This window comes from Mauremys reevesii, linkage group 3 (genome assembly GCF_016161935.1).
Source record: "Mauremys reevesii isolate NIE-2019 linkage group 3, ASM1616193v1, whole genome shotgun sequence".
In the NCBI taxonomy this organism is placed as follows: Eukaryota; Metazoa; Chordata; order Testudines; family Geoemydidae; genus Mauremys; species Mauremys reevesii.
This window is the reverse complement of record NC_052625.1, coordinates 121,796,193-121,810,434: the sequence shown is the minus strand read 5'-3', so window position 1 is coordinate 121,810,434 and position 14,242 is coordinate 121,796,193. Positions and strand designations below refer to the sequence as shown.

The following is a 14,242-nucleotide window of genomic DNA, read 5'->3' as shown; positions in this document are numbered from 1 at the left end:
GCTAATTTGGTCACATTTCTGGGGATGAAAGTGATCAGGCTGCACTCTTTCTGGTGGCTAATATTTGTAGATAGTCAAATGTAGGGAGTGAAAATATGCACAGTGAGCCTTGTAGGAAAGCCTTATAACCGGATTAAGATGTCGAAAGCAAAGGGGATAAAATACTCCTCTACACTGTAGCAGCTGAAGTAATAGGCATGAAATATATGTGGCTGAGGGTCTGGGATTGCCACCATTCATGCCCAACAAAGTTAACTGAAAGGTCAAGGCCACGATGTCTTACTGATAACATCTGAGCAGAACACAAACATTTGGAGGTTCTCAGCCACACATCTATATAACTAGATAGATTAAACATATACTGTACATAACAGCTGTGACAGTTCTTGCAGTGCTCAGTAAAGGACAGAGAGATTAGAGACCATTTTAGTAAGACAGGAAAGATCCTAACAGAAAAAAATTACAGATGAAACTACAGCAATCATTATTTCAAGCTTCTTAAATCATAGAAAGAGAGAGTGGCAGGGGATGAGAAAGGGGATGAGAGAGAATGAGAGAGATCAACACCTCCAGTAAATATTTGCTCAGCACTTGACTTTTGTTAGAATGTGAGCTATGATTTGTTGTGCAAGCCCAGGAGCCTATGATATTGTTTTAAGTTGTATCAGTTGTTGCACTCTGTTTAGTTTGAACTATCTGGAATGTCAGCCCCGTAAATTACATTCCAGTGGAAGTGCTGTACTCTACTGACTGAGCAGATCTCTCCAATAGAAGAATAGAGATAGTTCATTTTAGTTACCAATCTCTCCCCCTTTCCCTTTGCTTCTCTTTTCTTAGGCCTTGATTCAGGAAAGTACTTAAGCAGGTGTTTATGTCCATCCCTATTTAGGACTTAAGCACATGCTCAACTTTAAGCACATGATTAAGTCCTATTGAGATCAATGGGACTTAATCACATGCTTAAAGTTAAGGATGAGCTTACTTTGTTTCCTGAACCTGGGCCTAATTGCAGAACAACAACAATAGACTTGCAATAGTAAGGATGCAGTGAAGTCAATGAGACTACTCACATAAGCAAAGTTAAGCACATGGCTACCTACTTGCAGGGTTAGGGTGCAAGAATGTAAAAGACTTTTAACAAATGATAAAAATAAATTATATAAAGTAAGAGGGCTCTAGGAAGTGGTCCAGCAAAAGTGCTGCTACTACTGCAGTGTACATAATGGTGTTGAGGTCCTCACCCACCATAAGCAAAAGCAATTAGCATTTAAAGAGTGTGTGAAGTGCTTGGAAACTGGTTTTTTCATAAGTCAAGAAGAATCTCATCCTCACTCTTTTTTTCTTCCCACCTTCCTCTGTCTTTTTCTCTCTCCAGAGAATGAGGAACTTATTTCAATGTTAGTTTTATAAATAGTAGGATGTACATTTATCTTAACCTTAACTGGCATATTTCCTCCCTCCTCTTCTTCCCCCCAACCTCACCCCACAATATGTGAGAGTATCCACAGTACTCTAGTCTGCATTGGCCCAACTCTACATTCTGACAAGAAATGAGCTCCCAAACACTGTACGGCTTTTAGAAGACTTCATCCAAGGTATTAGTGTCCTGAAAAAGGTTAGAAAGAGTCAACAAGTCCCAACTTGCACTCATTTCCAATTGTTCTCCTTAAATTAGCTGGGCTTTTCTGAGTTATTTATCATATATATTTGCCGAGCAGACAGAAAAGAGGAGTTGCTTTTTATTCCTTTTACTTTCTGTGCACATTCTTTGAGAGGAAGAGAGACCTTCTGATGAATTAATTCATATACTCTAGTTTGTTTCATGCCTGTTTTAGAAGCTGTGCTGTATTTCTTAAAGTTGTCCCATCACTCCCTCCAACCTCCCCCTGAAAGGCTAAATTCAATGGCTAGACATATGATCATTCAGAATCCATTAAATCTTCCTGCCAAGGTGAAGAGACTCTCTAGGTAGAGTTTCACTCTTATCTTACTTACTGATCAGAAAAGGAAGTCCTGCTAGACTTACTCCGGCTTAAAGTCTACCAGTAGCATTGCAATCTACACAAAAAGTGGTGTCATCCTCTCCACACTTCCTAGCAATTGAAGTGCAATTTGTATGGCACCTACATGCACAGCTCAAGGAAATGTTGATTATTTGCCTGACCTGTCTGTTTGCTTTCTTAGGAGTAGTAATGCTACAGCAAACAAGTTAAAATGCACATCTTCTTTGGCAAAGTCTCATGTTAAATATCAAAACAATAACAACTGTTGACAGCTGGGTTTGGGGAAAAGCTCTTTATAGGGCAAAGCTTATGGTTTATACTCATCCACTCAATGTGCAGTGGTAGTCAAAAAAATCAATCAGAATGTTGAGAATCATTAAGAAAGGGATAGATAATATGACAGAAAATATTATATTTCCTCCGCAGATGTGGTTACCCCATCTCAAAAAGATATATTGGAATTGGAAAACATTCAGAAAAGGGCAACAAAAATTATTAGGGGTATGGAACAGCTTCCATATGAGGAGAAATGAATAAGACTGGGATGTTTCAGCTTGGAAAAGAGATGACAAAGGGGAGATATGATAGAGGTCTATAAAATCATGACTGGTGTGGAGAAAGTAAATAAGGAAGTGTTATTTACTCCTTCTCATAACACAAGAACTAGAGGTCACCCAGTGAAATTAATAGGCAACAGGTTTAAAACAAACAAAAGAAAGTATTTTTTCACACAACACACAATTGGCCTGTGGAACTCCTTGCCAGAGGATGTTGTGGAGGCCAAGACTGTAACCAGGTTCAAAAAAGAACTAGATAAGTTCATGGAGGATAGGTCCATCAATGGCTATTAGCCAGGTTATGCAGGGATGGTGTCCCTAACCTCTGTTAGCCAAAAGCTGGGAACGGGTGACAGGAGATGGATCACTTGATGATTGCCTATTCTGTTCGTTCCCTCTGGGGCACCTGGTGTTGGCCACTGTCGGAAGACAGAATACTGGGCTAGATGGACCTTTGGTCTGATCCAGTATGGACATTCCTTTGTTCTGTGATAAAGTCAGGCCGGATAGCTGCAAGAGGGTCTTGGAAGGCCAATATGTTAGTCCTAGAATGTTAAAGGCCCTTTTGCTGAGAAGGGATTACCTCAGGTCAATTAGGGACACCTGAATCCAATTAAGGGCTGCCTGAGGCCTTTAAAACCCCCTCCTCTAGGCAGAGAAAAGGGGAGAGAGAGACAAGCTACTGCCTGGCTAGTGGAAGCAAGGAAACAAGTTTTTCCAGGCTGAGATGCTGTGCTCCTTCCCATAGAGGATCAGCCAAACCTGAGTGCCTGCTAGGGGAAGGACTGACACCCCAAGGCAAGCAACAGGACAACACTGTATCCCCTTTTGTTTTGGGTTTATGAGACTGTTTCCTTTTCCTTCGGTGAAGGATCACTCCTTAGGCCAACTTTGGGGCCTAGCCTGGAAACACAGCCAAAGGAGCACAGAAGGGGGGAGGCAAACACTGCCCAGAATGGGGCTGATTTACCCCAGGCCTGCCATTGCCAGAGAGGGAAGTGCTAAGCCTGGAGAAACAAAGGAGTTGTCTTGCCACAGTTCTTATGGTCTTATATAATGATGGGTGGGTGACATTCTACAGGTATGGAGGGGAGGGGAGGGTTTGATTCAGATAAGCCACAACATCTCCAGTCAGTTAACAGGAACTAGCTTAATCCTTTGGTTTTCACCCTCTCTCTTCTCCCTGCTGCATCCTTTCCTGAATTTCACCAGATCTTCTCCTCTTCCTCCCACTAGTCCCTTAACCACCTGCTCCTCCCCCAGTTTTGAATATATTCAGCCAATCCTTCTGGGCCTAGATCCAGTGATTCCTTTTTTATTTTATTTTCCCCACATCCTTCTTTCCCTACTCCCCTTATATTGCTGATAAGCCTTTCACAGGTTGTCAGGCTCTCAGAACCATATCTGTTGTGGTTGGTCCAGGCTTTCCTATGTCAGGAACCTTTGGGAAAAAGAGAGGTTACGGGAAAATAAAATACATGGTAGGAAGGAGGAATGACAAGAGTCAGAGGGTCCAACCCACAGAATCATTCCCAATGGTGGCAGATGAGGAATTGGAATAAAAATGGTGTGATGGGGGAAGACCACATCTAATACATTTTGGAAAAGGTTAGAGTTCAGTTTGTGGGAAGGATTTTAATCAGTGGTTATCCATTTTAGGTCATTCCTCATTTTCCAGCCATCACTTCTAGGCACCACTTTTTTCCTAATTCTATCTGTTTTCTGTTTGAATTTAATACTTTTGCTATGTCAAAGAGCTAGCAAGTCTCTAAAAGTAGCTCAAGGGTGTAAATACAGGCAGGGGCATTCTAGGGACATAACTATGAACAGGAATAAACTAAACAAACCAAAATTTAGACTCACTATCAGGAAACATTTTGTAATGGTAAAGTGTTTTTTATTCCAGGGAATTGTCTCCTAAAGGAAGTGCGGAAGCTCTGTTACCTGAGATGTTTAAAAATTGCCTAGGGCCTTCGTGAAATGCTCTCTATTTCTAGTGGACACATATCTACATTACCAAAACAAGCACTAGTAGGTACCCTTATTAACAATCTCAGCATAGAGGCCAAGAACTGACAGGCTATGGTTTGTGGTGTCTCATCTCTACAGGTGGTCCTCCAGGCTTAATGTTGAAGAACTCTGGCAGGACAATTGTGAGTATTGCCACTGTCCGTGTTATAGCTGATCGGTCACAACGTGACAATGGCAATCTCCAAAATGCTTCAGAATGTTTCAGGTGCCCTCAAAATTAATTTAAAATAGACATAAAAAACCCTCAAGAAATATCTGAAAATAGTATGAATGCTTTCCAGCACTGGAAGTATTTGGAATGCAGCACGTAGCAATGCATGTTAATCTTAATGCATCTTCCTCTCTAACTCTCACTTTGGCCATTTTCGCTAGCCATCTCCATCCTGAATCTTAGGACAAAACCATCAGGTCAACTGGACCATATTATGTTGAGGGTAACATTTTCAAAACTGCTTAAATAACTTAGGACCCTAAATTCCATTGACTTTTGATGACAGTGAGGTTCCTAAATCACTTTTGAAAATGGAATGTAGGCTTCTAAGTCATGTAGGTGCTTTGGAATTTTTTACCCAATTTTTGTGTTATTTTTTACCCAATTTTTTACCCAATTTTTGTGTTATTATTTTTAACACAACGACTTTAAAGTGGAAGTTTGTTTTCCACCCTAAAAATTGGTGTAAAAAAAATATCTTTCCACCTGGGCAGAGTTCAAGTAAGTTTGGCTTCAAACTAGTAAAAATGTTGTCAAGGTTTTGATCCCTAGTTTGGTAGATTTCCCTGTCACTTTAATCACCATTAACTGCAGCTCGGAACTCTGCCACACTGTGTAGTGAAAGCAAAGAGCGTAAATTGGGCATGATGGAGGTTTCTTGATGAAGGAAGGAAGTAACATAACACTGAACATGGCTCAAGTTGCACTGTAAGAAAAGAATGAGTGAATTAACCAGGTCTATAATATTATAGTACAAAAAAGGGGGGGAAATGGTGATTGAGGAAGGGATGTAATTAGTCAAAACTTTAAACTAAAGAAACAAAGTGCTTTGATTCATTTACCCTTACATGTTTTTTTAAAGTTAAACTTTCTAAGCACAGAGAGAGAAAAGGTAAATGGTTCAAAAGCACCTGAGGAGCCTAAGTCCTATTTTCAGAAGAATCTTAGGCATTTAGGACCCTAACTGCCACTGACTCTCAATGAAGCTTAAGTGCCTAACAGTGGGATTTTCAAAAAGCACCTAAGCAGGTTAGGTGCTTAACTCTCATTGAAATCACTAGGAGATAGGCACTTCAATGCTTTTGAAAATCCCACTAGGCACCTCACTGCATCCTTAGGCACCTAAATACCTGTAAAAATCTGGCCCTCAGTGCTTAAATCACTCCTGAAAATGGAATTTCAATTCCTAACTCACTTGAGCACATTTGAAAATTTGTCTGGAATATTATGGGTTATGAAGGCTAAAGCAAAATTCTCATAAAATGAAATGTATGAATGAGACTGCCTGTATTAATTACCTTCTCTCTCTACTGCTTCTGTAGATTTATCATTATTTATCTGTGTTACCATAGCACCTAGGAGCCCTAGTCATGAACCAGAACCCACTGACCTAGGTGCTGTACAAACACAAAGCAAAAAGACAGTTCCTGCCCTAAAACACTTACAGTCTAAGGATATCAGGAGTCCTTGTCCATTCGATCCCACAAACAGCTTACAGTTAAATAGGCCTGGGACCTCCAAAATGCCAGCCTCTGTTCCATGCGCATCCCACCAGACAGACTGTTCTACCCACCCCAGCTTTCCTCTACAATGGAATTTCCTTCCGGAAGCCCACCCCTGCTCCCACTCAGATGGGCTTTTGTCTTCCACCCATCCCTGAGCTCTTGATTTGCTTCCCAAGCAAGGGAGCCCAGCTCACTCCAGGGGCAGCCAGCCATCAGCTGTACACTGACTGTGCTGCCACCAGCTACTCAATCTCTGACTCACTGTGGTAGCTCAGGGTTACTATGGGGGCCGGAGACACAGGATCCTACTTTAACCCTCCCCTCCCTGCATAAAGGACAATCCCTGGACCCCATCTGGAAAACACTTATACACATGAATACCTTTGCTGACAGGATTAGACCCACCCTTTGAGTTCAATGGGACCACTCGTGAGGGAAGTTATTCATGTGCATAATGGATTTGCAGGATGAGATCCAGTCAGTAAATAGAAAAGTATTATCCTCTGCATCTGGAATAACTTCTGTTCAGCTCCTAGTTGAAGACTCCGAACACACAAAGGACCATATTCTGGCTTCTAATATACATGGGGTTCTCAATGAATTAATTGATCAGTGCAGAGAATAATCCACCCTTCCAGGCTTCTGAGCAGTTAACTTGCGGTGTTGAACACAATGGTACGTGATACAGTTTCACTAAGCAAGGGGAGCAGGATGGGAGGAACCTGTTCAGGGGATGCACAACTCTGGGGTTCTATCTGCCCTAGCACAGAAAGATGATTTGAAAGGTGAGAAGGCACAGAAGGTGCCTCGCTGGTGAATCATCATTTGTGCAAATTCACTGGCACAAATAGCCCTGGTCTCTAGCAGATCCCTAGATCAGGGGATCAATGGAGCTGGGCATTAAAGTTCCAGCTTCTTCTGTAGGGTGAAGAGGATGGGGGGAAAGAAGGTGAACTCCAACTCTGATGTAAGGATATGGAGTTTCCCCCCACTTATACAGGAGGGCACAATTTGTCCCTGTGTTCAAAACAATGAACCCTCTTCTCAAAATGCTTATGAGTAATCCCATTACCATGGTACTACTCAGTAAGGGGAGCGCTACGGTTTTTATTATTTAAAAGAAAAAGAAACACTCTGATTAAAGCCAAAAAGGTGCTAGAAAATAATTGCCTTTTAACCATAACACATGTAGATAAATCCCTGCTGGCAACATGCATGATCCCGCTTCCACTGAAATCAACAGTACAACTCCCACTGACCTCAGTGGAGCAGAAGCAGGCCCTAAAAAGAGCTGCTAAGTAGGAATCGCCCCATTTAAAATCATAAAAGCAGCAATTATTTATTACAAGTATTAACTGAATTTAAATAAATCCTTTCAAATGCTTGATTGCGGAGGTTCTTACTAGCATATACTAGGGATATAACATATTTCTTAGAACCTTTGATAAATGGCATCCTGGTGCTAGTTGTTGTACCTTGTGTTATTATTTTACACACACACAAAAGAACACACCATTTTGCTACATTTCTTTTACCATCTCATTTTAATCTCTTTAGGAAATGTTTTCCTAATCTAGATTTCTGTCCTTTTGGGTACAGACAGAATAATACTATTTGTTGTCTACATGGATATATATACATACACATATTTAAATTTTAACAATAGAACACAAGGCCAGAGCCAGCGAATGGCTCTATTATATTCAAGAGATTGAGTTTCTATTCACAAAGAGCTGAGTAGATCTTATTCTGTGGTTTCCCATACAAAATGCTGAATACCTCCAAATGGGGCTGTGGGTATCAAAACACGAAATGTGAATAGTATTTTGTCTCCAAGGAAAGAATTAATTAAATCAGAACTGTACAGATCTATCTTCTAATAAAGCCACTTCTGACATAAAAAAGAGCTTTACCTTGGCTCTGAATCACTCTGAGCTCTGCCATAAATGCCTTTGTCATAAACATGCACCTTACGTTATCATACAGAAGATGGATTTCCATGAACATCATGAAAGACATAAATGTGCACCTAAACCCTTCAGCACAGCAAGAGGAATTTGCCCTGAAATAAAGTATTTGCCATTTATCTGCTTTGAGAGGTTTTTTTAAAAAAATTGCTTTCATATTTGAACTTAATTACTTCTTCTTTAAAAATACATGAATGAAAGTGGCCATAATTGCCTTTGAGAATCATCACTTGAGTGCTATTGAGAAAAGAGACATTACCTTCATGGTCCACTGGTTCAATCACTGAAAAACATGCACTGAAGTGGCAAATTTTACCAAAACAATAGGAAATAAAAAGGAGAAAATGTATCTTATTTTGGTTATGCATAAGCCATAGGGAACTCTATAAAATTTTATGTCTGGTCACCAGGTAAGGTCTTATAGGCAAAAGGAGACACCTAATTCAATGTTACAAAACAGAGCTGGGCGAACCACTTTTTGGTTCTTGGGCAGTTCAGTGGCAAGGGGGAAAGAAATAAAAAATGAATTTCAGTTTGAAATTCCACCAGAATTTCAGCTAAATGAAAACTTCTGTTTCAGATCAAAGAAAAAATGTTATTTGATCTGCATTTTTTTTTAATTTCCAGGCATTTTTGAAGGGCTAGATCCATCAAACAGCTGGAGGAGGAAGAGTTTCACTTTATAACTTTTAGCCCAGTGGTTAAGGTACTCATCTGGGAGAGGAGGAGATTAGGTTCAAATCCCCACTCTAGAGCAGGGATTTGAAGCCAGGTCTTTCCACACCACCTGGTGCATGCCCTAATGACCACACTGTAGGATACTCCAAGGTAATCCTTCTTCAGTTGCCTCTCCTATTGAAGCTGTTTCATTTTGTATACAATATTGGACTAGTCATTAAGGCAGTCAGAAGAGTGAGAATGATTCTATAGCCCAGAATAAACTATAGCTTACCCTAATGGTTAGAGCACATGTGGGCGGGAGAAAACCTACTTCCAAATCCCAGCTCTAGAGTGGGGATTCAGACCTGGGTCATCCACATCCCAGGTGACTGCCCTGACTACTGCAAAAGGCTACAAGGTGGGCTCCCCCCACTCTGGCTCTTTCATGAATGTAGTCCAAATTCTCTTTTCTGTCTGCAACTATTCAGCAAATTCACATCCGATTCATGAATAGAGACAGCCAAAATGGCATTTTTCAGCCAACTGTTAGTCCAAAAAACTTCACCCAGCACTAGGAGAAAGATATGAATCCACAAGGCATATGATTCCCTGTTTCCCTGAACCCTGAATAATCCTTTGCAGTGTGAGTACTAACATTCTGACTTGGCAGCGTTTTACATTCCTTTTGCATACATTTCAATGGCATTGCCAAATGGGACAGGGTTAAAATCTGGCTCAGTGTCTCTTGCTGTCCAGGCAACTCCTTTCCGTAAACATCGCAAAGGTGATTTTAGAGTTTGTCCAAGGTATACATGGTTCAGTTTAAGGAGAGCAGTCCAATGATGTTTCTATGCCACCTTTGTGCCCCCCTCCCCAATTTGGGCAAGGGAGGGACCAATATAGTCTCTGTAAGAAGTTAAACTATCCCGAAGGCTGTTATTACATATGGCCAGCTGTCCACAGCCCCAAAGGGCCATTCCAGCTGTCAGGAATTGCCAGTGTGAAAGGAGCCCTGACACAACTCTTTTCCCCAACCACTTTCCTCTATGCTGAGGTGCAAGAAAGGCTGGTACAGAGTCACTACATCAGCTTTATGCCACCCAGGAATCTTCTTTCCACAAGGAGAATCTCCGTGTCTGGACAGTAACCAGAGCAGGGGCTCTGACTCAATTCAGCTAGCTCTGGCAGTCAGGCCAACGATGATCCTTCTAGTGGCCTTTCAGAAAGCTGCACTGATGGACCCAGATGCATGTCCTTTTAGACATGACTTTTCATAACAGGCAACAGGCTCAGAAGAGCAGTTTTAAGTTGTGTGAAAGAAAAACACATAAACAGCTCCACTGTGATGAAGCTGATTTAAATGCAGTAAGTCAGAGTGTGGCAGCCCTGTCCAGGGAGAAGTCAGTACCCTATAAACATTATGTTCTCATCCCCCCTCCCCCCCAAGGCCAGGATGTAAAAGACTGTGCACTGGTAGTGGTGACAAGGGCACCACATCAAATTATCCAGTTGTTTAAAATGTCATATTAAATTCAAGGTAACTTCAGCTGGAAAGGGTATTGTTATGTTTTGAAAGACCTAAAACTACTAAGCATACAAGACGTGTGCTGCAGGAGGAAAACCACTTAGGAACATTTATATTTCTGCTAATGGAAACATTGTTCAAAGCAAATCAAGTATACAGTGCTCCTCGGTATTCCTCCAAAGCCAGTGTTTACTAGACGGGAAAAGACATTGAACTCTGACTTGTAGCGGGTAAATGTTACATTACATTTAGCAAACTGATGCCCAAGTGCTTTCTATGATGCTTTTTAGTTGATGGCATCTGTTTTGTAAGTGATGGAGACTGTTGTCCTTTCTATTTTCAAAATACATTCTGGTTACAAAATGTATTTGGCTTCATTATTCCCGAGGTGTGCGGTGTATGATAAATATGGCGTGTAGTCTGTGTTACTTCAGTTTGCAAGCTAAGAAGATAAAATGGGACTTATGGAAATTACACTCAGTAATTTACTTGTAGTAAATGTTTATGGGTTACTATTACCAACCTGCTGTGGTCAATTTTGTAATAAAATGAGTTCTTATATATATTGTATTAGGAAAGTTTATTGCCCTGCTGTTAATAAGTTCTAGACAACTGCCGTGTAACCAGTAAGCCCTTGTTATACCCCATGGAGAGATTTTGTTAGATTCCATTGTGGATTCCATTTAGTTGCTGTGAGAATTTTTTCTCTGGTATATCTCCTCACATACAAGTGCAACTTTTCTGTGGCGTTTTCCTCTCTTGTGATTTCATTGAGCTATTGATAATATGGAGGAATCGTTTCACACCAATGTCTCCTACATTGTAATGCACATAGAATTCAAGGAGTGGGGGAGATTCTTAAAGCCTTTAAGAGTGAACCATTTGCCTTTGTTACTGCACTAAATCCTCACTTAGAGCCAGATCAACCAAAGTCAGGGAGGGGATATTTCAGTGAGGATCCCCCTCTGGAGCTCCCCCACCCCGCACATTATTCCATCTAGGGCAGCATTTGAGCCTGCAGAGCAAGTTGAAGGCTCCATCTCCAAACTTGGCAGATTCCCCAGGGATGCATGAGAGGGAAGAGCCATCTATTCTGAGGCTCACTTATCTTTTCCAGGGATTCTCCATGGAAAGGAAAGGGGTCGGGGACTCCTTTCCCAGCCCACTCAGCCTCAGCTCTGCCCCCCAACACAGACTACAGACTCTTTAGGAAATTGATGGTTCCTGACCCAAGGATCTCACAATCAGTGTATAAGACAAGAGGTAGCAGGTGGTTATGAGGAACAGATAGAGGGATTAGAGAGAAAAGGTAGTGCCTGGAAAGGAAGGGTGGTACAATGGTCAGTGCACTAGCCTAGCTCTTGGTAGACCTCAGTTCAACTCCTTGCTCTACTACAGATGTCCTGGGTGACTATGGGAAAGTCACTTAGCCTCTCTGGGTCTCAGTTCTCCATCCCCAAAATGGGAATAATAGTAGTGCCCTACTTTACAGGGTGTTGTGAGGCTAAAGACATTAAAGATTATGAGGTGCTTGGATACTATGGTAACAGACCAGTTAGGTACTTGAGAGCATAAGGTAACAATGAGATGGCAATGGTCAGAGCACACCTGGTCTCTAGCAGCTGATAATGGTTTTGTGCACATCACAGCAGATGTGAGCTTTAAGGAGGTATTTGAAGGAGGACAATGAAGTGACTTCCTGGGTGTTTAAGGGAAGTTTCTTCCATGCTTGAGGGGCAATAAGCATTATTCCCATTAGTGTTAATGGCTTATCATAATTATACACTGTGCTGAAACATCCCAGGAATTATACTCTCATAAGCTATTTTGAATGAGATAAGCAGCACATAATTTTACCACATTACATACTGCTCTGTGCAAAGTATCGTTCTCATGCAGAGATTGGAGCGCTGATTTGCTTCGGCTGCAGTCATCGCCACTGTTGACTGAGTGATTTATGTTCCCACCAGGATTCTTTCTATTGCCATAGGCAAGAATTCCAAAGAGCGTTTTGCTTGTAATTAGATAGACCCAGATCATGATTGCTGCAGATGCAGAACCTATCAGATCATTGCTCTATAACTCAGTCTGTTAGAATGAAGGTGCATTCTCTGAGAGTAATCAAATGGCAAATATCATTGCTTTGGTCTTTACCCACAAACCATGAAGAAAGTATCACCTTCTTTCTCACCCCAGAAGTCCAGCCCAGGGTGGAAGAACATCATGCAGGTGAGGCAGAAAAGCCTTCGCTGCCTCTACTGGTGCTGGACTTCTCTTGTGGCTAAAGAGAGACCCAAACTAATTGAACAGAATCCATTTAAGTATAAATGAGTCATGCATTCACAGTAGCCATTCTGAACCACCTTAAGAACCCTTGCACTTTGTCCCACATCTATACTAGCACTATTCTAAACTGTTGCAGATACCGCTGGGTATCTATCCCACAGTTTCTGGCAAAGTTTTTAGAAGCAGTGTATTCTGGAAGATTTCAGAAGTCCACCTGTACACTGTGGGACAGTAGCGGGAGCACAAGTTGAACCACTTCAACTAGTCTACATCCATATTTGCACTAAATAGTTTCAGACTGAACCAGTTTACAATGAACAAGCTCTTAGATCTGCTGAGAGCATAGTTTGCTCCAACTGGTTCTCAGGCTGCTTGTAAACCAATTGAGACACATTTGTGCATGGAAGTAAAATGTTTTACAAGTGCAGTAGAGGGTCGGAATGGTTTACGATGGTAAATTTCTCTAGTGTAGACGAGGTTCTAGTGCTGCCAATCGATATGCTAAATTCACTTTAAAAGAAAGCAAACTGTGTGTGAGCAGGTACGAGAGGCAGATGCTCTAGCACTGAACTCAACTTCAGCTCCAATTTATTTCTCTTTAGATAACTTTCTTATTTGTGACAATTTTGAATGTAGTGTTGCAGGCTGAAATCAAGTTACATAAAGTTTCAGTTCAAACAATGCAAGCATTAAATACAAGCTCTCTTTGCCTCAATAAAACACCACACCCAAGGTTGCACATTGCCCAAAGGGGACTGAGAGGAAGTCAAACCATGTCTTCTCCTCCTCTGCTATGCCCCACCAGCTTGCAGAGAGGACCTGGTGCCCCCGGGGAGCATGCTACATTCTCTCAAGGAGGTGTAAGCCATAGGCATGCAATGGGGAGCACTAGGAGGAATTCTGCTACATCCTGAAGCTCACTCTGGAGCAGTGTCAGTTTTCCCACCCCCAGCACAAGGGTCTATACCATTTTCTTGTCTCTAAACTAATCCTATAAACAGTGGGGTTTTAGTGTTAGCCTGTTTACTTCTTTCTTACTCAACCCTGTGTAGGAAGGATTATAGTGAATTTAAACTGCAAGTGTAAAATGACATAAAGGGTCTCAGTCTTTCAGGTTTTAGTTGGTCCCCAGCACACACAATACAATTCTTTGGTTTCCTACAAAGAGCACAAGAATTTTAAGAATATATTGTAAAAATTGGCATCTTAATCCGTCCCCAAGAAGAGCTTCCTGAACTCCCCTTCCTTCTCTGTCTGGATTAGCCACAGAGTAACAAAGGCAATGGATTTTCACTAAGGTTCTGTGCCTAAAGCAGGACTGGGTGGCACAACAAGACAAGCCAGGTGAATTTCATGTTTTGTCTACTGATGTCTCCTAGTGACGCCACCATAGCTTCAAAGGCTTCAAAGTGTAATTGAATCAATCCATAGAGGATTTAGGAATAAGAATCAAAGACTGAGTGCTAATATGTTTCATATAAGATGATTTCATATAGA

General features: G+C 41.4%; 1 long non-coding RNA gene across 1 annotated transcript in view; it reads right to left on the bottom strand.

Annotated features, from left to right (window-relative positions):
* Positions 1-6,316, bottom strand: part of LOC120401359 — an 82,310-nt gene extending 75,994 nt beyond the window's left edge. The window contains exon 1 of the long non-coding RNA XR_005596396.1: positions 6,248-6,316. This is a non-coding gene — a long non-coding RNA (uncharacterized LOC120401359). The remainder of the gene's footprint in view (positions 1-6,247) is intronic.
* Positions 6,317-14,242: the final 7,926 nt, after the last annotated feature.